The sequence below is a fragment of the Lissotriton vulgaris genome, chromosome 6 (assembly GCF_964263255.1).
Source record: "Lissotriton vulgaris chromosome 6, aLisVul1.2, whole genome shotgun sequence".
Classification (NCBI taxonomy): Eukaryota; Metazoa; Chordata; class Amphibia; order Caudata; family Salamandridae; genus Lissotriton; species Lissotriton vulgaris.
This window is the reverse complement of record NC_141694.1, coordinates 410,270,231-410,291,981: the sequence shown is the minus strand read 5'-3', so window position 1 is coordinate 410,291,981 and position 21,751 is coordinate 410,270,231. Positions and strand designations below refer to the sequence as shown.

Sequence of the window (21,751 nt, the reverse complement as noted above, 5' to 3'; positions counted from 1 at the left end):
CACCCAAAACCCCTCACCCTCACTCACCCTCAACACCTCACTCACACTCACCCTCAACCCCTCACCCACCCTCAACACCTCACTCACACTCACCCTCAACCCCTCACCCTCAACCCCTCACCCTCACTCACCCTCACCCTCACCCTCACACAGTGCAATAGTTCTCAGACCATTTCAGTTAGAGCTTTTAGAAATGTTTATGGCTTTTTTTATTTGTAATACTTTAGCATTGGCTACAGGAAACAAGAATGCTAAACATTTACAAAAAAAACCATAAACAATTCTAAAAGCACTAACTCTAATGGTGCGAGACCTATTGCATTTCCAATGCTTGTTTCTTGCTGGCATATGAACAAACATAAAATGAAGAACAGATGCCTACTTAAACATGGCAGCCACATGCTTGCGGCAAGTGTTAAATATAAAAAATATATATAATCATCAAATTATACTGTACTACAACAGTAGGCGTGCTTCCTACCAGGAGGTTGAACTCTAAACAGGTACAGACACCCATTCTTTTGTTTTAATACACAGAGCAGGAAAATATGAGTCTTAGTACCACAGAAATAGGAGCTTTTGCAACTGCTTTACTGTACGGCGGGACAGCTTTAACACACACAAGGTTGACTAAAAAACAGAAGTATAATGAACGGAAAAAACGAAGTATTGGCCCACCTGCCATAGCACTGAAGTGAACTTCTGTTTACAAACATGTGCGCGTTATTACGTGGGTGCAGTCATTCGCAAGGGAGCCAATGGCTTCAGTCAGCTGCCCGTGCTGTAAAGTGGTGGGTGGGTTCTTTTATTCAAGCTTTTTAGGTCTCGGTAATATCCGGTCGGCAGACCGGATGTCCGAGAATTATTGTCTCTTAGTGTGGCAGTTTAAACCCGCCTCCCTCGTCCTCTCACCTCCATTGGCTGGCTTCCTAAATGGAGGCCAGCCATTGGAGGAGAGATCCATCACTCCGATGTAGCCCCGTCCTTTTCGGATTTGGGGGCGTAAGTTTTGCTGTTCTTTAGACAGTGACGTTGCCCGTCACTCAGAACAGCAAAACACACGCCCCCAAATGCGAAAATGACCATGCTTTCTCCGAGGCATTTCTGCTTTGCCTCGGAGAAAGACGGTGGTGATTTACAGAGCTGCTCTGCTCGTCCCCCCTCCCTCCGCAGCTCTCCTTCGTCCCGGCTCCCCCCCACCCCCCCCCTCCGCAGCTCTCCTTCGTCCCGGTACCCCCCCCTCCGCAGCTCTCCTTCGTCCCGGTACCTCCCCCCCCCCTCCCTCCGCCCGCAGCTCTCCTTCGTCCCAGTCCCGCTCCCCCCTCCCTCTCCCCCAGCAAATCCAACAGACCCTCTCACTAGCCCACCTCTGTATCTGACTCCAGAGGCAAAGCAAGCTCAGATGTACCCTTCTTCGTCCCGGTCCCTCTCCCACCCCCTCCCTCCGCCCGCAGCTCTCCTTCGTCCCGGCCCCCCCCCCCCCTCCCCTCCCTCCGCCCGCAGCTCGAGCGTCGTTCTTTTCCTCGTCCTCGTCTTGTTTTCGATGGCAGCCGAGTCACACAGCTCCATCCCAGCTGCCAGTAAAACACCTTTGTCATGCTGGGGAGTTTAGGACAACTCTTCAAAGCACTTCGTTCCCAGTCCTGAAAGGTCATTCATTTAACAAAATTAGTGCAGCCAAGAGTTTTATTCTTAATTCCGTTCGAATTAGAATTGTGAGTGAATACACTTGAAAAGAACACCTTCGAGAAGGAAAGCAAGGAACTATAAATGTTCTGTCCCATGACATTAAATTATCATGAATTTAGAGTGTAAATCAGCATGTTGGACGTCAGCCGATAGCAAGTAAACGCCCACCGCCCTGAGCAGGTCGTGCATGCCCACCCCCACCGGCCTAAGGTGAGAGGCTGAGCAGGTCGCGCACGCCCACCGGCCTAAGGTGAGAGGCTGAGCAGGTCGCGCACGCCCATCCCGCCGCCCTAAGGTGAGAGGCTGAGCTTGTCGCGCACGCCCACCCCACCGCCCTAAGGTGAGAGGCTGAGTAGGCCTCGTCCCCCCCCCCCTAAAGTGAGAGGCTGAGCGTGCTCCTGCTTCTACATTATTTAGCAAGCATTGATTCCCCCCACGCATGGAGCGAGGAGACAGTGAGAAGGAACAGGACAGCTCACTAGTGAGCAAGTGCTAGTGACTAATGTACTGACTGTACAAAAAATCGGCCCCCGCCCCACCCAGCAGCAAACCCACCCCTGGCAGCCTACCGGGGGATGGCCCGGCTCCCACTCCAAAGCGGCTAGAGCTCGTGTTCCGAGGATACTAGCGCCTCTACTTCTTTCGGAGAGTGTGAAACTACAACTCCCAGCATGCACACAGTTGCGCACTAAAGTGCACACTCACGCCTTTGAGGCGCTTTACATTTCTGCCTTAGTTTCCAGTCTGCTCGAGCGGCCCTTGACTTGGCCCCCATCTCGGAGGTGGGCACTTGCCGCTCTGATATGGTTGCTCCCCCCTCCCTGTAGCCCTCAGAGGGGTCACCCTCCACCACACCCATCCTGCCCGAGAGAGAAGACTGTTCTTGCAACCAACCGTAAGGGTCTCCAGCGCCTTGAGCCCCGTACGGGTGAGGAGTGGCGCTTTACAAGAAATCTGATGGACTCTTCCCCTCACGTGAGCCTCTGCATTCTTGCAGTGCAGGGTGATTTACAGAGCTGCTCTGTTCGTCCCCCCTCCCTCCGCAGCTCTCCTTCGTCCCGGTCCCCCCTCCCCCCTCCCCCTCCCCCAGCAAATCCAACAGACCCTCTCACTAGCCCACCTCTGTATCTGACTCCAGAGGCAAAGCACGCTCAGGTACGTGAAGGTTTCCTTTTTCGAACTCAGCTTCCTAAAGCAAATACACCGCATCCCTTCATGCTGGGAGCTGATTTCTCGCGGATACCGAGTTAAAGCTGACCTTGGGTGCATTCCAAGGCTTTGAAGTGGTGCTTCCATCGGGAGTGTCTCCAAATAAAGTGCTTGACTACGCTGAACAGGGCTATCTGCTGCAAACCTGGCTGTAATAGTTATACAATCTTTGAAAAGGCTGCCATTTAAATGCAGTGCATCAACTGCATTGCATCCCTGTTGCATGCTCACTCCCGAAAAGGGGTTTGCTACCTTTTAGTTTGGTATGCTGGAAGTTCAAATGCAAGGGAAGACTGGAAGAGCCCCATCCAGAGCACAGGTTGAGGATGCCCATACTTTTCTGTGAGTAACTGTTGAAGGTGTGATGTATTTTGTAGCACAGCATTTCACGTCATGCTTTTTAGCATAGCAAAGACATGAATACAAGGAACCACAACCAGAAGTGAGACTGGCAAATAGAAGTCCCTACATACAGTCCCTCTACTAAATGATACAAGATATTCTAAGGACATGTATTTCTAAAATATCAGATGTTGTAATATTTAGGACACATACTATTATAATACAAGTTGATTTCTAGTCCTGGGAACCATCGATGACGTCACCGGGGCTTGCCTGAGAGCTGCGCACTGATTGGTGCAGCGCTCGTTTTATTTACAACTCCAAATTCAAATGTTATTTGCACTATAACTGAAATTAAAAAAATATATATAGATATAAAAATGGAGGCAGTGTCATGTCATTTGTGCATGCATGTATGTTGGTACATGTACGAACTAGTTAACTATAACGGAATGATGCATGCTTACTTGCGCACGTCAGCGTTTTTAAGAAAAATCTGCTTTTTTAAAATATATATTTTTGCTGATGGTGTCCGGCAGTGGCGTGTAAAACATTACCAAAGCCAGTAGGTCAAAAAGACCAGGCCTGTTTGTTTAGCCAACGGATGTTCGAGTACTCTATTACTGGTGTGAAGAGTATCTCTACTGTGAATCAGGACTTCTTTAAACTATTAAATATCAAATTGGTTTTTTTCCAGGCCGCACTTTTTTTTAATGAGCGTTTGGGAGCTAGTGGCTATCGAGAGTCCACATAGACTATTTATTGATGCAATTATTTGGGCTTTTAGGCGTGGAAGGGCGATTGCTTTTGCAGTGTGCCTCGTGTAAATGAATACATTACCTATGCTGGCTTGCATAGCTTTGTATGCGTGGGCAAAAAAAACTGTGTTTTAAGGGTGAGGCTACAGTGACCACGCACTGGGGGCGTTCTGCATGCCAGATGTAGCTCATGGGCAGAAAAGAGAGCTAAGTGCCTCGTCGGACAGGAAGGTTAAATGCACGCGGCGCTTCCCACTTCCGGTTTATTGCTCTCTGGCACCGCGAACCAAGTGTTTACAGTGCCAGTTGCTGTGTGTCGCTCTGTTTAGCTGACGCCAACATATAAAGCACGGCACGGGGACAGTCGTGTGCCGTCAGGTCGCAGTAAAAACAGACCAACAAGAAACACCCCTGGCTGACGGGAACCGAGGCCCTGGGCGCTCGAGGCACGTCCTGCTGCAGGCGGCGAGGAAGGAGGAGGAGTGCAGGGGTCCGAAAGAGGAACCCGACCCCGTGGCGGTAACTGACCCCTGGCAGCAGGGACTCGCTTCTGCTGCTCCTGCTGAGCCCAGCCGGGCGCGCGCCTCTGGTGTCACAGGGCTGCCCTCGGACATGGCAGAGAAGATCAATTCCAGAATGAGCGCGTCACGCTTTCTCAGCGCCTCCCCATACCATGTACTTCTGCCTCGACAATGCTCTGCTCAACCCCCAGCTCATGGTCCTGTTGAAGACTTGATCCCATAATGAGAAGAGCTTTCAGGCGACTTCTGACTGCCACCTTCAATCTACTCAGAATGTGGCCTTACAGCCAGAGCTGCTGACATTAGACCTGGGGAGCCGGGTCGGAGTTTCCCCATCAGCTCTTTATCTCGTGAGTGTCTCAGCTATTCACGAAATCTTCCCATGGCTAAGAAACAAATGGGTGTAACTTTGTGTAATGCGAAGCGGCTAAAAGCCCTCTGTTGTGCTATCCAAAATGCACAGAGGTAAATACAGAGTAGAGTGTTGTGTAGTGTTGTGTAGTGTAGTGTAGTGTAGTGTTGTGTTGTGTTGTGGAGTGTTGTGGAGTGTTGTGGAGTGTTGTGGAGTGTTGTGGAGTGCTGTGGAGTGCTGTGGAGTGTTGTGGAGTGCTGTGGAGTGCTGTTGAGTGCAGTGTGCTGTTGAGTGCAGTGTGCTGTTGAGTACAGACTGCAGAGTGCTGTTGAGTGTGAGGGTGGCTCTGTGTAGGGTGTAGCTATTGGCATTGTCAATGACAATGCCATTTATATAACGATTAAGCTATTGGCAATGTAAATGACAATGCCATTGATGATTTAAAAAAAAAAAGAAATGTCATGAGCAATGCCAATAGCTCTACCTTTAATGATGCCGAGACCATTGCATTGTAAATGCTTGTTAAATATGTCATTACATTATGCTACACCACCATAAAATGTTTCTAAGCCCGACCTAAAAATGGAATGGGCCAGCTACTCGTAAATAGGCTCGAGAAACTTAAGCTCTGCAGCACTACAAATCCACCAGCATGCTCTGCGGGGACACACGTCGAGTCTTTCCATACGTAGCAGACACAAGCATTCTTCCTTCCACCTGCACAGCAGGGACCTCAGTCCCCCCCTTTGATCTGGGCCCAGCCTGTCGCTGTGTACGTGCCGCGAGCTCTACCGGGTTGTGAGCAAAGAATAGGCACAGGAGACGCCCTGTGCTAGCTAGTTGCTTCGAAAATGGAGTTGGTTGAAAGTGCATCAACGAGGCAATGTTTCTCAGCTAAAGAACAGCTGTTGTGCAGGAAGAAAACGTACTTTTGCTACAAATATACATTTTGGCAAGTGCACGACGTAAAAAAATAAAAAATAATCACAAGTTAACCCTTCATTAACGGGTGCAGAGCAAATATAGTTTACGAGATTCTTGCAAAGGACGAAGGCTACCACCCATATGTTGCTTGGCGTGGGAGTGCTAGGGTACATAACATCACGTTACGTGTAACCAAGGTGCCCCATTCCATCAGAGACCCCGCCGCACCCCTTGCCCTCGACCCCGAGCTCCTCCTTACCGCGGCTCTTCAGTTCCCCGCCTTCTTTTTCTGACCTTCCAACTTCAGCATCTAAAACTCGTTGTTTCTATTTTCCAGGTCTAAATTGCAACCCAACTCTTTCCAGCTAGCCGTCGGCAGGAGAAATATGCTTGACCACTCAGAAAGAAGAAAAAAATCGTTAAGTCTCACATGCTGTAAGTGAAATGTTTACTTATTTCTTAACCGCCAGGGACCGAGCCTCACTTCCTTCCTGTAACAGTCCGCGTTGCCGTGCGATCTCAGCACGCCACCTAGTGGTTACATTCAGAAAGGTCCACACACTTCTTGACTGACAATACAATTCAGTAGTGCTTTATTAGCAATATTAACAAAAACATACTGCTAAAGCTGGCAGCATACAACTTCTTTGCATGTAGCTAGATTTTTGGGTAACATTCTTTGCTGCAAGCTGTAAACTATTTAGCAGTCTTTTCATTAAAAAAAAATCCATCTGTAGCACTGAAATTTTGGGGTCGAGTTTGGTTACACTTTTTAAAAAAAATGTTATTTATTTAATGCGATTTTCTATAGCGCAAACATTACCCAAAGGTGTCAGAGCGCTTTACAAAAGAACCAGTTGCGATACATAAGGATTTAGGATTACATGAGTTACATAAAAAAGATACAAACAGGAACATTTTTTTGCAAATGTACAAGTTGTAAAGTCACACAAGGAAGAGATACAAAGCAATTGTATAAAATGTACCCACATCCATTTGTAGGCGTACCAAGAACTTACAATCCGCTCACTGCTTAGCATTGGTTGGCGTTATTGTTACTCTTGTGTGTGTGCTGGTTTCTTATTCGATTACTTCATTGTCCCACCTTATCCATCTTGTGTTTGTCCCTGCCCTGGCGCATAGCCTGTTTACCCTTTTAATGGACGGGGCAGGTGGAGGGGGATACTAGTCAGCACTTTGCTACCAGCTCTAACGCCATAAAAAAACCACTTCTATTTTATCCTTTGTCTTATTTACTGATCCAGCTTTAATTGGTAAATTTTATAAAATTGCTCTGCCATCACTTTGTAGGCACACATGCATAATGACACATGCAGATGCGTGCACCTACAACATAAATTACGCTGGTGCTGTGGCGATGTCATCAATAGCATTGCTTCTTCTTTTGACCATGCTGCATGCCAGCACCCCAGATTTAGGATAAAGACCCTAATTATTAGTTCTCCCCTTCACTGTCGGCAATAGTCAAATGGGCTTGGAGTCCACCCCAGAGTTGTGATTCCATGGCTTTTTTTGTCTAATTGGCCATTATATGTCATGCAGTTGCTCTGCTCTCTAATGACCCTGATGCCCTTGTCTTCCAGCTTCTGGGGGTTATTTTTATTTTTCCTGTTAGGGACAGTCAGTTTTTTCCTGGTGGTCCTGCACAGGAAAAAAAGTATGTCAGAATGTCTGCTTTACATAGGACGGCTAATCTGAGGTACTGATAGCCCAATGTCCCTGGGTCTGTCAGTCTATCAATCAATCAATCAATCAATTACATTTATAGAGCGCACTACATACCCGTAGGGTCTCAAGGCGCTGGGGGTGGGGGGGGGGGAGGGGGTGCCGCTACTGCTCGAACAGCCAGGTCTTCAGCTTCTTCCTGAAGGAGAGGTGGTCTTGGGTCAGGCGCAGGTCGGTCGGGAGGGAGTTCCAGGTCTTGGCAGCCAGGTAGGAGAAGGACCTTCCTCCTGTAGTCGCTCTTCGGATGCGGGGGACGGCGGCGAGGGCGTGGTTGGCTGATCGGAGGTGGCGTTTGGGAGCGTAGAAGTTGATTCGGCTGTTGAGGTAGCTCGGGCCTTGGTTGTGTAGGGCTTTGTGTGCGTGGGTGAGGAGGCGGAAGGTGATTCTTTTGTTGACGGGGAGCCAGTGAAGGTCTCTCAGATGTCCGGAGTTGTGGCTGGTTCGTGGGATGTCGAGGATGAGTCTGGCTGATGCGTTCTGGATCCGCTGGAGTCTCTTCTGGAGCTTGGCGGTGGTACCGGCGTAGAGGGCGTTGCCGTAGTCCAGTCGGCTAGTGACGAGGGCCTGGGTGACGGTCTTCCTGGTCTCGGTGGGGATCCACCAGAAGATCTTCCGTAGCATGCGTAGGATGTTGAAGCACGCCAAGGAGACGTTGTTGACTTGCCTGGTCATGGAGAGGGAGGAGTCCAGGATGAAGCCCAGGTTGCGTGCATGGTCGGTCGGTTTGGGTGCGGTGCCCAGGGCGGGAGGCCACCAGGAGTCGTCCCAGGCGGAGGGTGAAGAGCCCAGGATGAGGACCTCCGTCTTGTCCGAGTTCAGTTTCAGGCGGCTGGTCGTCATCCACTCGGCTACCTCTTTCATCCCTTCGTGCAGGTTAGCTCTGGCGGCGGCGGGGTCGTTGGTCAGGGAGAGGATCAGCTGGGTGTCGTCGGCGTAGGAGATTATGTTGAGGTTGTGTTGGCGTGCGATGGCCGCGAGGGGGCTCATGTAGACGTTGAAGAGGGTGGGGCTCAGTGAGGATCCTTGAGGGACGCCGCAGATGACTTCGGTGGCCTCTGACTTGTACGGTGGTAGGCGGACTCTCTGTGTTCTTCCGTCGAGGAAGGAGATGATCCATTCCAGCGCCTTGTCCAGGATTCCGACGTTGCTGAGGCGCTGTACTAGGGTGCGGTGGCAGACAGTGTCGAATGCCGCGGAGAGGTCTAGGAGGATGAGGGCCGCTGTTTCTCCGTTGTCCATCAGGGCTCGGATGTCATTGGTGGCGGCGATGAGGGCGGTCTCGGTGCTGTGATTGGCTCGGAAGCCGGACTGTGAGGGGTCGAGGGATCCATTCCTCTCGAGGAAGGCGGCCATCTGCTTGTTGACGGTCTTCTCGATGACTTTGGCTGGAAACGGGAGGAGCGAGATGGGGCGGTAATTCTTGAGTTCGGTAGGGTCCGCTGTGGGTTTCTTGAGTAGAGCGCTGAGTTCGGCGTGCTTCCAGCTCTCAGGGAAGGTGGCGGTGTCGAAGGATGTGTTGATGATGTCTCGCAGGTGGGGTGCGATGACAGCGTCGGCCTTGTTGAAGACATGGTGAGGGCAGGGGTCGGTCGGTGATCCGGAGTGGATGGAGTTCATCGTGCGGATGGTGTCTTCTGTGCTGATCGGGGTCCAGGCGTGGAGGGTGGTGGTGGGGGGTGATTGTTCGGTCTTGGTGTGCGTTGGTTGGTTGTTGAAGCTGTTGTGTATGTCCGCGATCTTGTTGTGGAAGTATGAAGCGAGGGAGTTGCAGAGGTCTTGCGATGGGGTGATGTCGGTGTTTCCTGCGCTGGGGTTGGATAGCTCTTTCACGATGTTGAAGAGTTCCTTGCAGTTGTGTGCGTTGTTGTCCAGCCGGTCCTTGAATGCAGTTTTCTTGGCGGCGCGGATCAGCTGGTGGTGCTTCCGGGTGGCCAGCTTGAAGGTGGTCCTGTTGTCCGGTGTAGGTTCCCTTCTCCAGACTTTCTCGAGGGCTCGGCAGTTCTTCTTGGAGCTCTTGAGTTCGTCGGTAAACCACAGGGTTTTCTTGCTGCCGGGTCTGCTGGGCGGGGTCCTCAGCGGGGCGAGCTCGTCCGCGCAGATGCTGATCCACTTCGTGAGGTTGTCGGCGGCCTGGCTGGGGTTTGCTGAGCTGGCAGGAGGGTGCTGGCTCAGGGAGGTGGCGAGCTGGTCTGCTGTGATCTTGTTCCAGCTTCTGCGGGCGGCCTGTTGCTGGTGGTGGTGGGTCGTTGTTCTCTTGAAGGTGAAGTGGATGCAGCTGTGGTCCGTCCATTGAAGCTCTGTGGCGTGGCTGAAGTCGATGTCTGTGCAGGAAGAGAAGACTGCGTCGAGTGTGTGTCCGGCGAGGTGGGTGGGGGTGGACACCAGCTGCTTGAGTCCAAGATTGGCGAGGTTGTCGAGCAGGGTGCTGGTGTGGCGGTCGTTGTTGTTCTCCAGGTGGAAGTTGAGGTCCCCCAGGAGGATGTAGTCAGCGGAGGGGAGGGCATGCGGGCTGACGAAGTCGGCGATGTCCTCGCTGAATTGGGTGCGTGGTCCCGGAGGTCGGTAGATCAGGGTGCCTCTGAGGGTGGTGTTCGGGTCGGTGTGGATCTGGAAATGCAGGTGTTCGGCGGTGGTCAGGGTGTTGTCGGTGCTGGTCGTGAGACGGATGGTGTTCCTGTGGATGATGGCGATGCCTCCTCCCATCTGGTTGGCGGTGCGGTCCCTCCGGACGATCTTGTAGCCCTCTGGGATAGCGATGGCGATGTCGGGAGCTGAAGAAGAGGCGTTCATCCAGGTCTCTGTGAGGAAGGCAACGTCAGGGGCTGTGGCGTCTAGGAGGTTCCAGAGTTCGATGGCGTGTCTGTGGACGGAGCGGGTGTTGAGCAGGATGCACTTGAGGTGGGTGCTGCTGGAGTTCGACTTGGCGGGTGCTGGTGCGAGGCAGGTCTGGATGCAGGAGAATTTGCAGGCGTGGCAGCTGAAGGGACTGTGGGTGCGTCGTGGTGTGGCTTGGTGGCATCCTGGGAGTCGGCCGGTGTTGAGTGCGATGAGGGTGGCGGCAGGGTACGTCAGGCGGGTCGGTCGGGGTCCTCGTGGGCCAGGGGTCCTGGCGCTGGGCGCGATCCGGTCGCGGACGGGCGCAGACGGGCTTACCTTTGGCGCGCCTTCGGCGCACAATCGGCGCGCCCGCTGCGCGTCCGCACGGTCATATAAGGTGAAGTGCGCGGGTGGGCGGAGCAGCTGGGAGGCGGGAGCGGGGAGGGTACAGAAGAGAAAAGGGGCGGGGCAAATGGCGGTGGCGGGAAGCGGGGAGGGAGAGCGGAGGGCGGCGAGGTAGGCGGGCAAACAGGAAGGAAACCGATAAAACGGCACAGAATTTACAATAAATTACAATACAACAAGCACAAATGGGGGGAAAAACAAATCGAGAAAACAGGAAGAAAAACGTTACCACGGCACAAAATTACAAAAAATAAACAAGCACAAATGGAGGGGAAAACAAAGGAGAACACAGATGGGGAGAAACCAAGGCGGCAGCGAGGCCGGCGGCGAGGCAGTTAGGCACGGCAATGGGGCGCACGCAGCAGCTGGTGGCCGTGCGGCGCGGGGGTGTCCCACACCCCCGCGCCGGTTATGTTGGCGGAACCACAGGAGGCTCCGAAGGCAGAAACATCACAGATTGCCTTACTATACAGAACAGACGTGTGGTAAATATTTTAGTAATTTACCTTGTATTCTATAATATCAATAAGGTCAAGTATGAAGAGCAGAGTCTGTGGTGGTTCGAATTCAGGGTCTTTATTCAGTAACTCGAGTTAAGGGAGAGCTCCGTCACCTGAGGAGGATCGGGAAGGGTCTCTAGTTTATTCACAGAAAACATAGTATTTATACATTCTTGGCATAGAAAAAGAGGAAGGAGATTCCCTTTAATGCAGGCACGTGTCTTATGTTGCAATCAAACAGAAGTCATGACTAAGGAAAAGAGGCTGCGTCATGAAAAAGAGGAAACCTGGCAGAGGAGATGAGGCTGCGTCATGATTAAATGAGGAAGCACGAGAGAAGCAGAAATGTGGAGAAATAACCCTAGGCTGGTTCCTTAGATAAGAGAGAGATGGTTGTGACAGGATGTCTGTTTGTCGTGTTTCAGCATTCGGGGGCTCTTCTTCTCAGAATTGGTTGTTGTGGTTTAGCAAAACGGGGCCTATTTCTCGGAATCGGCCCTATTATAGGGAAATGGTTACAAATGGGGGGGTCTTGTTCTCGGAATCGGCTTAACCATAGGAATGTACAGTTTGAGCCAGGAAGCTGTTTCTCGGAGTCGCCCTAACCATAAGAATGTACCTTTGAATTTTAGAGGAAGGAGAGTGCGTGTGCAACTTTGTGTGCGCGTGATCGGGTTTGCTCGTGTGCTCGTTTGCTCGTTTCCGACATGATGGGCTCGGGGACGTGACTGAAAATAATCATTTTCCACATTCCCTACTTGTCCCATAATATACCCCTTTAAAATTCTTCTTCTTTTTACTCTACTTCTATGCTCATTAGGCCGTCTACTTGTTCCTGTAACATGATTCTTTCCCTTTCCTTTTTTCTGGACTGGGGTTTGGGAATGCAGGCAGTGATACAGAAACTAACTACAGAAAGCTGGGCCACACTGAATACAGAGGCAACAGGTAAAGAGAATGGCTAGAGCAAGACTTATTATCGTAAGGATCTTCCATCCCCATGAGGACAGGAGGCCCCAGAGCCATCCCGTCAGGGACCAGGCAGCAGTGTCTGCGTCTAGTTTCTTCGAAAGTACATGAAGGCGGGAAATGGCGGAATATACTGAGGGAGCATTATCTGGAATGTTTATACAGCAGCTGGATCCGATCAGTTCACATACGCCACCACGGTCCGCTAATATAATATCTAGGACCATACGGTTCTGTAACATCATGAGTCTATCGGAAGCCATCTCAGCGGTGATGTTACTTAATGCACCAGCTGTTTCGTTTATGGCTCCCTGGACTACACAAGTCAGTTGTCTTATGTGGCGGCTGTTGATCATAGGCCCCCAGAAAGGGATGATTCCTTTAAAGAAATCGCCAGCCTCTTGGTCCGCTGTGTCTTCAGCATCTATGACCCCCCTTCGCCGTCTATTAATCACGGTCAGAGGATCACTTAGATGATAATCTGCTGGGGCAGTGTAGGTAGGGGGAAGGAGGAATGCAATGTAGCACTTCCCGGACCAGCCTTGAGGTAGCCAAGTACGTGCGTGAGGTCCACAAAAAAAATAAGTGTTGGGGGCGGTGGTCATTGTTGGGAAGTTTAAATCAGGTAGGGTGTACGTCATATTACACTCACTGTCTCCCATCTTCTGACCCTTGCCCTTACCTCTTACACAAAACAGGCCCTTATGAGGCACAGCCCATCCTCCCTGCTCTGTTTGTCTCTTCCGAACTGGGAATGTTCTCTAAAGGAGGTAGTGTCGTTAAAGAGGGAATAAATGGTATTTTCACTATTATCTGCTCGTCCCCATGTTGCGGTGAAATCTACCATCTTTTGAACAGCGCGCACAGTCTTTGTTTTTATCTCGTTCCAGGTGCTAGTGTTCTTGGTCTTGGTCTCAGGGATGTTTCTAACAGAGGCAGAGAATATCATAGAGAGAGCATAGGTAGATCCAGCATAGCCGAAAGGGAGAGGGATAAAAGGCATACCTCCGTGTACGGAGTGTGGCATTAAGCCGCAGACCCAACAGTTGGTTTTGTTGATAACTAGTTGGTGTTGATGGAGTGTGGAGATGAATGTATTATTGAAGAATTCTTTTCTCCTACTTTCGAGTTGCGGGGGAAGATCTACGCGTGAATGCATAGCAGTGTTGTTCAAAAGCGTAGGGGAAGAAAGTGGAAAAGCTAGATGAAGGAACCAACCTAGACAAGCCATGATGCAGAAAATAAGAATCATGATAGAAAGGAAAATGGAAACTTTGTTCTGTAACAATTTCGCACAATGAGTCTTTGTCTTCATGATTTCGGTTGCTTAGTCTGAGTAAAGTATGCGCCAGTGACCGGACACTTCCCAGTAACCGCTTCACCAAGCGTCCGTCTTGGGCTTAAATAGCCACTGGCAGGCCGAGGTCAGGGGCAATGTCTCAAGTCTATTTTGGATAAGATCGCAGCCGTGATTTGTACTCTTCTTTGGGCAAAAGTTCTGTAAGGGGTGAAATAAAGTCTGTCGTTTCAGTGTCTTTAAAGTCTGATGTTTTAGTGTCTCTGGTCTCGGGATCAGCAACAGCGTCCGAAGGAGTTGGTCCGTAGAAGGGCTTGCAGTGGCTCACGTGGAGCCATCCTTTTCGTCCTTCGACTTTGACGGCGGTCCTCGTCGTGAGCAGCACCAGCTTGGGAGACGTCCACCTTCTTTCCAGAGGGCTGGTTTGGTCAAAATTTCTGATGAGCACCCATTGGCCAGGCTGAAGGAAGTGCTCGTCAGGCGTGGTCTTGTCTGGAAAGGCTGCAGCCACCTGTGAACGGCAAGAACGTAGTGCAGACATCAAAGAAGCCAAGTAATCTGTCAGTACATTTGCATCAATATCAGTTAGCTTTTAGGAGATGGGACCCCCCAGATATTTGGAGGTCTCCCATATGTGACCTCATAGGGTGACAGGCCCGTCTGAGAATGTGCCACCATTCGCATGTAGAACAGGGCAACTGGAAGGGCTGTCACCCAGTCTATTTGCTTGTCAGCGCATATTTTTGCCAACTTGGTTTTTAATGTCTGGTTGTGTCGTTCGACTAGGCCTGCTGCTTGGGGATGTCTAACACAGTGACATTTCCAGGTGTATCCTAACAGTAGGGAGAATGGTTGTCCATTGTCAGAGTAGATGACTCTGGGTAACCCATATCTAGGGAAAAAATCCCTCACCAATTGCTTAGCTGTCATTTGGGCACCGTAGTCAGGGACAGGGTAAGCTTCAGTCCATCGGGTTAAGATACAGACTACTACGAGGACATACTTGTATCCTCAACATCTTTCCATTTGGAGGACTTCAAAGGGGTGATCTGGAGGATGGAACCCTCCTTGTTCAACTGATACACTTTTCCCGGGATTGAACTGACAGCAAATCATACAGGTTCGTACTTTTTGTTTGGCTGCTGCACGCAGATGCTTGTTGTGCCATATCAAATTCAGACTGTCTAACATTCCTTTTTCTCCTAGATGGGCGGGACCATGGGCAGTTTCTATCATTACGGGAACCATTATGACAGGTAGAAACCATTTGGGCTTGTCTTTTGTTACCCAACCTTGATCTGTGTGTGAACCTCCCTCTTCCTCCCATTTTCTTTTTTCGGTCTCTGTGGCTTGGTTTTGGATGTCTACTACATCTTTGGTGGGATCGATAACTGGACAGATAGTTCTAATGATGCTTTCGGTGTTTAGTGTTCCTGTCTGAGCAGCATGTTTAGCTGTGGCGTCCGCAAGAGCATTACCTCTTGTGATAGAGTCTATGACTTTGGTGTGTGCTTTGCATTTTAGTATAGCTACTTCTGTGGGTCTGTGTATTGCTTCTAGTAGCTGGAGGATAAGATCTCCATGTTGGATCTTTGTTCCATGAGAGGTTAGGAAACCTCTCTCTCTCCACAGGATGCCGAAATTGTGGACTACCCCGAACGCGTATTGCGAATCGGTGTAGATGTTGACTTGTTTTCCTTTAGACCACTCACATACTTGTGTGAGAGCTATTAGTTCTGCTGCTTGTGCTGAATGTACGGATATTCTAGCTGCTAAGAGGACTGTGTTTTCTGTAGTGACAGCATAGGCTGCTGAAAGTTCGCCTGATTGGAGGCGCATACAGGAACCGTCTACAAACAGTGTGTGTTCTGGTGTACTTAGTGGGACATCTGTAAGATCAGACCGGGGCTTTGTGACTAGTTCGACTACCTCTAAGCAGTCGTGAATCTGATTGTCAACTGGAAAAGGAAGGCAGAAACGTATCTGGGTTGAGGATATTGCATCTTTTGATGATGATGTGGGGTTGGAACAGGGTGACTTCGTAACCTGTGAGGCGGGCTATGGTCAAGTGTTGTGTCTGTGTCCTATTCAAGAGTAGTTCTACTGCATGTGTAACTTGTACTTCAAGAGAGTGTCCTAGTACTATGGAATCACTTTGTCGTATTGCTAGAGCTGTAGCTGCGACAGATTTCAAACAGGCAGGCAAACCTTGTGCAACAGGGTCAAGAGTGCTAGAAAAATAAGCACAGGGACGATGTTTGTTGGCTTGTGTTTGTGTGAGTACTGACAAGGCTGTACCTTCCCGTTCTGTGACAAAGAGGACACAAGGTTTGGCATAATCGGGTGTAGCTAGGACTGGTGCAGAGCATAATGCTTGTTTAAGGGTGTCAAAAGCAAAAGTTTGATCAGGTGTCCATGGCAATGGGGAAGAGGTTGTGGTCGTTAACTGTATCAGGGGTTTGGCCAAGTATGCAAATTGGGGAATCCACTGTCTACAGTAGGAGGTGAGGCCAATAAAAGCACGGACTTCTTTCTGTGTCTTAGGGACAGGAATGTTAAAAATGAGTTGAATTCTTTCAGGTGTGAGTGCCCTACCCTCCTTTGACAGCAGGTGTCCTAGGTAGACCACCTGCTGTAAACACAATTGTAATTTCGAGGGTGACACCTTGTGGCCATGTTGTGCAAGGAACATTAGGACAATTCGTGATGCTTGTTCACATTCTGGTTCAGAGCGTGCGGTGATCAGTATGTCATCGACATATTGTAACAATGTTGTATGTGAGGGCATAACAATCTCGTCTAACTGTCTTTTAAGTGCCTGACTGTAGATACTGGGACTTTCTGTGTACCCTTGAGGAGCTCTTGTGAAACAGAAACTACGACCTTGTAGTGAGAATCCGAATAGGTACTGACTGTCTTGGTGAATGGGTACACTGAAGAAAGCGTTCTTCAGGTCGATTACAGTAAAATGTGTGGCTTCAGGATCTATAGCTGTTAGCAGAGTACTGATGTCAGAGACCACAGGGTATTGTGGTGCCACACACTTGTTCAGTTCACGTAAGTCAACTACTAGTCTGTAAACTGGTGGTGCACCGTCATCTGTTTTCTTTCTTACTGGTAAGACTGGTGAATTACATATGTTGGAAGGTACTTCTCTGACTACTCCTTTCTGTATTAAGTCATCGATAATCTGGATGAGGGCTTGTTCTGCATCTGGAGGTAACTTGTATTGTCGGACACGAGGTAGGACAACACCTTCTTTTAATGTGACCATGTGTGGTGTAATGTCCATGAATCCTACGTCAGTCGGATCTGTAGCCCATAATGTAGCAGGAATGTCTCTTAGTCTGACGTCTAATTCTCGTGCAGTGAAATTACCTTTGAAATCTCGGAGGAATAGTCGTATTCCTTCCGGGGAACAGCATATCACAGCCCCCAGTTCCTTTAACGTCTGGATGCCGAGTAAGTTTTCGGGACATGACTTAGTAAGTACCAAATCAGTGGATGTTGTAAGAGGACCAACTTGAAGTGATACTGGTTCAGAAACCTTGTTGATGACTGGTGTATCTGAAAAACCCAAGGAAATACTATTCGAGCCAGAGAGGGGTACCTTGGGAACTTTGTTGTGTTGTACTGTCGTCCTACTGGCCCCGGTGTCTATTAGAAATTTTGTTTCCTTACCTAAGAGCTTAGCATTTACATAGGGACCCTTTTGGTCGACCGGGACCGGGATCAGTGGACGACTTTCGTGTTCCTCCCAGCTGTCTCATGAAATTGAGGGGAATTCCGGATAGGATGACACTGGGTACTGATAGAGTTGGGTGGCAGCTTTAGTATCAGTTGGAGGAGCTGATGTGGGAATAGAGGGTCGTGGGGGATAGTTACAAGGTTGGGTCTTTCCAGTGGCAATGTTATGTTGTAATACTGGACAGGCACGCACAAAGTGACCTGGCTTTTTGCAATAATTGCAAGTAACTTTTTCTTGTGACACTTGAGGTTGTTTAGGGGTCTGTTGGATTGTATTAGTCTGTGCTACCAATACCTTCATTTTAGTATCCTTTGTTCTTTTCTTTTCTTGTTCTTGTTCATCTCTAATTCTATTTTGGTGATATTGGAGCATCTGAAGTGCTTGTGAAGGGGAGCTTTCTTGCCAAGTACTCTCTACCTTCAGTACTCTATTTCTGATCGTAGGCAAGGCATTCTCTATGAATTTGGAGACAAATAATCGACTATGGGCGTCTCCACCTGAGGAGAGGCCGCTGTTGATGAGAAAACATTTCTCTAACCATGTATAATAGTCCCCTATATCCTCATCTGGTTTCTGTTTGCATGCAGAGATAGCATCCCAATCTTCTTTCTTAGTGGTCAGCAACTGGGAGAGTATTTTAGGGAGAAGGGGAGGGAGTTCCTGAACTAGAGATCCCAGGCCTTGTCCAGGATCACGGGCACTTTCCTTTGCCTCCAGAGCTGCCCATGCTACCTTTTTCCCCTCAACCTCCCAATCTTTTCCCTTTAATTTGTCATATGTCCCTTGAGGTAGTAGGACTTTAAGGAGAATGTTGAGATCTTTATAGGTAAAGGAACCCATTTGGAGAATATCCTTGAGTTCCCTATGGAAACCCGAAGGATCTTTTTCATGCGAAGGGACCATTTTCTTCATTTATAGTTTTGTCAAGGGAGTGTAAACAAATGTTTGCTGTAACTTTCCTGCAGAATCTACAACAGGGTGTACTTCTCGGAGGGGGAACTGTCCTTGGTAATAGTGATGGGCATTTGCGTCATAACTGTCTGAAAAGTATGAAATATATTGCTGTCGTAGGTCAAGGAAGATATTAAGGAACTCTTGTCCCCTGGCCACCCACCTCCCTTCTAAGCAGTCTCGTAAGAGAGGATGTGTTGGACAGGCCTCGTGGCATGCCCGACCCCTCCCCGCATGGCGGGTCGCGGACCCCTGTTTCCCAGACAAGAACAACTCCTGCAACCCGTCGGGTCAACCCACGGCCCTTCCCCGACGGAACCTTGGCTCATGAACACAACAGTCTCGGCTGGCCCGGGTCCCTTCCCGAACCACGGTCTCCAGCCCAGCCACCATTTTGGACACTCCACGACCAGGCCTCGTGGCCTCGGGTCGACCTCGGGCCCAGCCAGGCCCTGACATCGAGGCACCACCATCCACCCAGGGGGTAGAGAGACCACTTGGCAAGTCAATGGGCGAAGGAGTGTCGATGGCTCCCCTCCGCCCGGTTTCGATCACCCTTGGCCTCCCTGGGCGCTGGCTCCACCCCCCTGCTGGGTGTCTGGACTCCCTCATCCCGGACCTCCCGACCTCCAAGTGCGAGGGTCCGGACATCAAAGGGCGCCAGACCTATAACTAGGGTAGCTCCAGAGCAGGAAGGCAGTTGTATCCTGAAGTCGAGAGACACCTAGACGAACTCATCCTTGGAGGCCTGCTGGCGCTGCCGCGGCTCCTCTTCGTGAACCACCTTTGAAGGCCTGCTGGCGCTGCCGCGGCTCATCCTCGCCATAAACCATCTTGAAGGCCTGCTGGCGCTGCCGCGGCTCATCCTCGTCGTAAACCATCGTGAAGGCCTGCTGGCGCTGCCACGGCTCATCCTCTTCGTGAACCATCTTGAAGGCCTGCTGGCGCTGCCGCGGCTCACCCTCTTCGTGAACCATCTTGAAGGCCTGCTGGCGCTGCCGTGGCTCATCCTCGTCGTGAACCATCTTGAAGGCCTGCTGGCGCTGCCGCGGCTCATCCTCGTCGTGAACCATCTTGAAGGCCTGCCGGCGCTGCCGCGGCCCCTCCTTGCGAACCCTCCAGCTCGAGGATTGTGAGCTCCACCCCTGCTACCCCCGTACCGGATCGGTACTCAGACTGTCCCGCTACCCCTTTCCCCAAAGAGACTAGAATTGACGGGATCCTCGAATCCTGGTCCCCACTGTATCGTCAAGTTAACCTGCTTAAGAATACCTATAAAAGTATACGTAACCTATCTTGGTGTGGTGTCCATCTGTGGGGGGGAAGTTACTCGTCTGTACGATTACCGGAGAGGGCCCTCGCCAGGAGGCCTCTCCCCCTTGCTCGGCCGACCCTCCGGGTCTCCGTCTAACATTGGTGGCCAGCGGCGCGATCCGAGCCGGCGCATAATCGTACAGAGAGTAACTCACCCCACGACACACAGCAGCCATGACGACAAAAGATAGTGGAACAACCGAAAAATTTCAGATGGAACGGCTGGAAGAATACAGCCACAAAGAACTAAAGCAATTCTGCATAGATTTGGGCATTGCTACCACGGGACTGAGCACAAAAGATGACCTCAAGCACGCCTTGGAATCTTGGGTGGAGACGGAAACGTCCCCACCCCAAAATCAAAGCCTCGAGACCGCAGAAACAAGTACCACCCCCGTGGAAGGAAGAAGAGCGGGCCTCTCGTCCGAAGAGGCCCAAGAACGGGAGAAAACCCGGCTCCACGAGTTGGAGCTGGCTCGACTCCGCTTAGACGGAGAACTCAAACTTGCAGAGCAGAAGATAACCCTCGAACACTTATGGCTCAGGGAAGAACGAGAAGAGAAAAAGAGCCAGGGGGAGCTGGAAGAAAAGAGACTAGCATACGAGCATGAGCGAAATTTAAAAGAACTCGAAATTCGACGGCAAAACAAAGACCTCAGCGTCCCGGGGAACCAGAGTCCCGCTTCCCCTGCGGACCCCAAGGTCCACATCCCCAAGGACGTCGTCCGGGAGTACTACCGGAACGATGATATCCAGCAATGGTTTAAGGCCTACGAGGTGGCCATGACCTCCCACCGAATTCCGCAGAGCGACTGGGGAGCCGGGTTATGGGGAAAATTCGTCAACGAAGGAAGAGATGCCCTGCTGCAACTCCCCGACCACGAGATGACATCCTACGACCACATGAAGGCCGCCCTCCTCACTCGCTATGGGCTCACGCCCGAGATGTACCGGCAGCGATTTCGAGACTGTAAGAGAATCCCCGGTACCACCTGGGTGGAGTACGTAACCTTTTTTAGCCGAGCCTTCGTGGGATGGATCAAGGGCAGCCAGGTCACCACCTACGAGCAATTATTCAACCTTATTGTATGGGAGCACCTCTCCAATAATTGTTTCGTAGAACTGAGGCAGCACCTCCTCGATAGTAAGCTGACCGAACCTCGGAAACTCGCCATCGAAGCAGACCGATGGGAGAGCGCACGGGTCCCTCGGAGTTGGTCCAGCGAACGGAACAGAGCCTCCCATGGGCCCCACTGCCCCCGGGGAGGAGGAGGAGGAGGCCAGGGTCGGGGCCGGGACACCGTCACGGTGCCCCCCACTAGCAATCCCCCGCCCCCGGCCGGAAGAGGAAGCCCTCCAACACGGCCCGGGTTCCGCTCCAACGTCACCTGCCACAAATGCCAGCGACCCGGCCACTACGCCAATGATCCCAACTGCCTGAAAAATCAGAGCCCCACGAACCGCCAGATCACCGCCGTCACCCTGGGAGAAGAGCCAGGCCACGAAGAAGCCGAAGAGTGCGAGCAATACCAGCCCGAGTGGGAGCAAGCCGCCATGTCCCTGGTCTGTCTAGGGGAGAGGGACATGGTCCCGCGGGCGCCCATTCCCGCTAACACGCAGAAATACAGCCAGTGGGTCACCATCAATGGACGCCGGGCTGAAGCCCTCCGTGACACAGGGGCCAGTGTGACCGCAGTCCGCTGCCATCTGGTGACCCCCGACCAAATCCTACCCAATGTACTTTGTCCAGTACGGTCGGCAGACAACTCCGAAAGCCTGTGCCAGATGGCCCGCGTCCCCTTCGAGTGGGGGGGGTGTCCAGCATGCTAAAAGTGACTGTCCGCGACGATGCCCCGGTGGACTGCCTTCTGGGGAACGACCTCGAGAGCTCGCCCTGGTCAGCCGTTGAGCGAAGAGAGCACCTGGGGATGCTTGGTCTCCCAGAATGGGTCTGTGTAACGACCCGATCCATGGCCGCCCGCGCCATCTCCAGCCCAGAGGAACAGGAGTGGCCCGAACCTCCTCCGGCGATCGTCGCAGAAGAAACCACCCCTGAGCCTGGTCCTCCGGAGCTCAGCAACGAAGAACAGGACCAGCTCCAAGACATCCCGGAGCTGGCCCAGTGGCGCCAAGAGGGTGGCCCGACTCAGGAGCAGTTCCTCCAGGAACAAAGCGCGTGTCCCTCCCTCGAGGGCCTCCGACAACAAGC

General features: G+C 51.2%; 1 protein-coding gene across 2 annotated transcripts in view; it reads right to left on the bottom strand.

The window, feature by feature from the left end:
* TMEM14A (transmembrane protein 14A) overlaps window positions 1–6,326 on the bottom strand; it is a 110,816-nt gene extending 104,490 nt beyond the window's left edge. The window contains exon 1 of one of the 2 annotated variants that reach the window (XM_086926421.1): window positions 6,226–6,326. The gene's annotated coding sequence lies outside the window, so the exon portion shown is untranslated. Of the gene's footprint in view, window positions 1–6,054 lie in introns of both variants that reach the window. The other variant, XM_086926420.1, reaches the window with a different exon arrangement.
* Window positions 6,327–21,751: the final 15,425 nt, after the last annotated feature.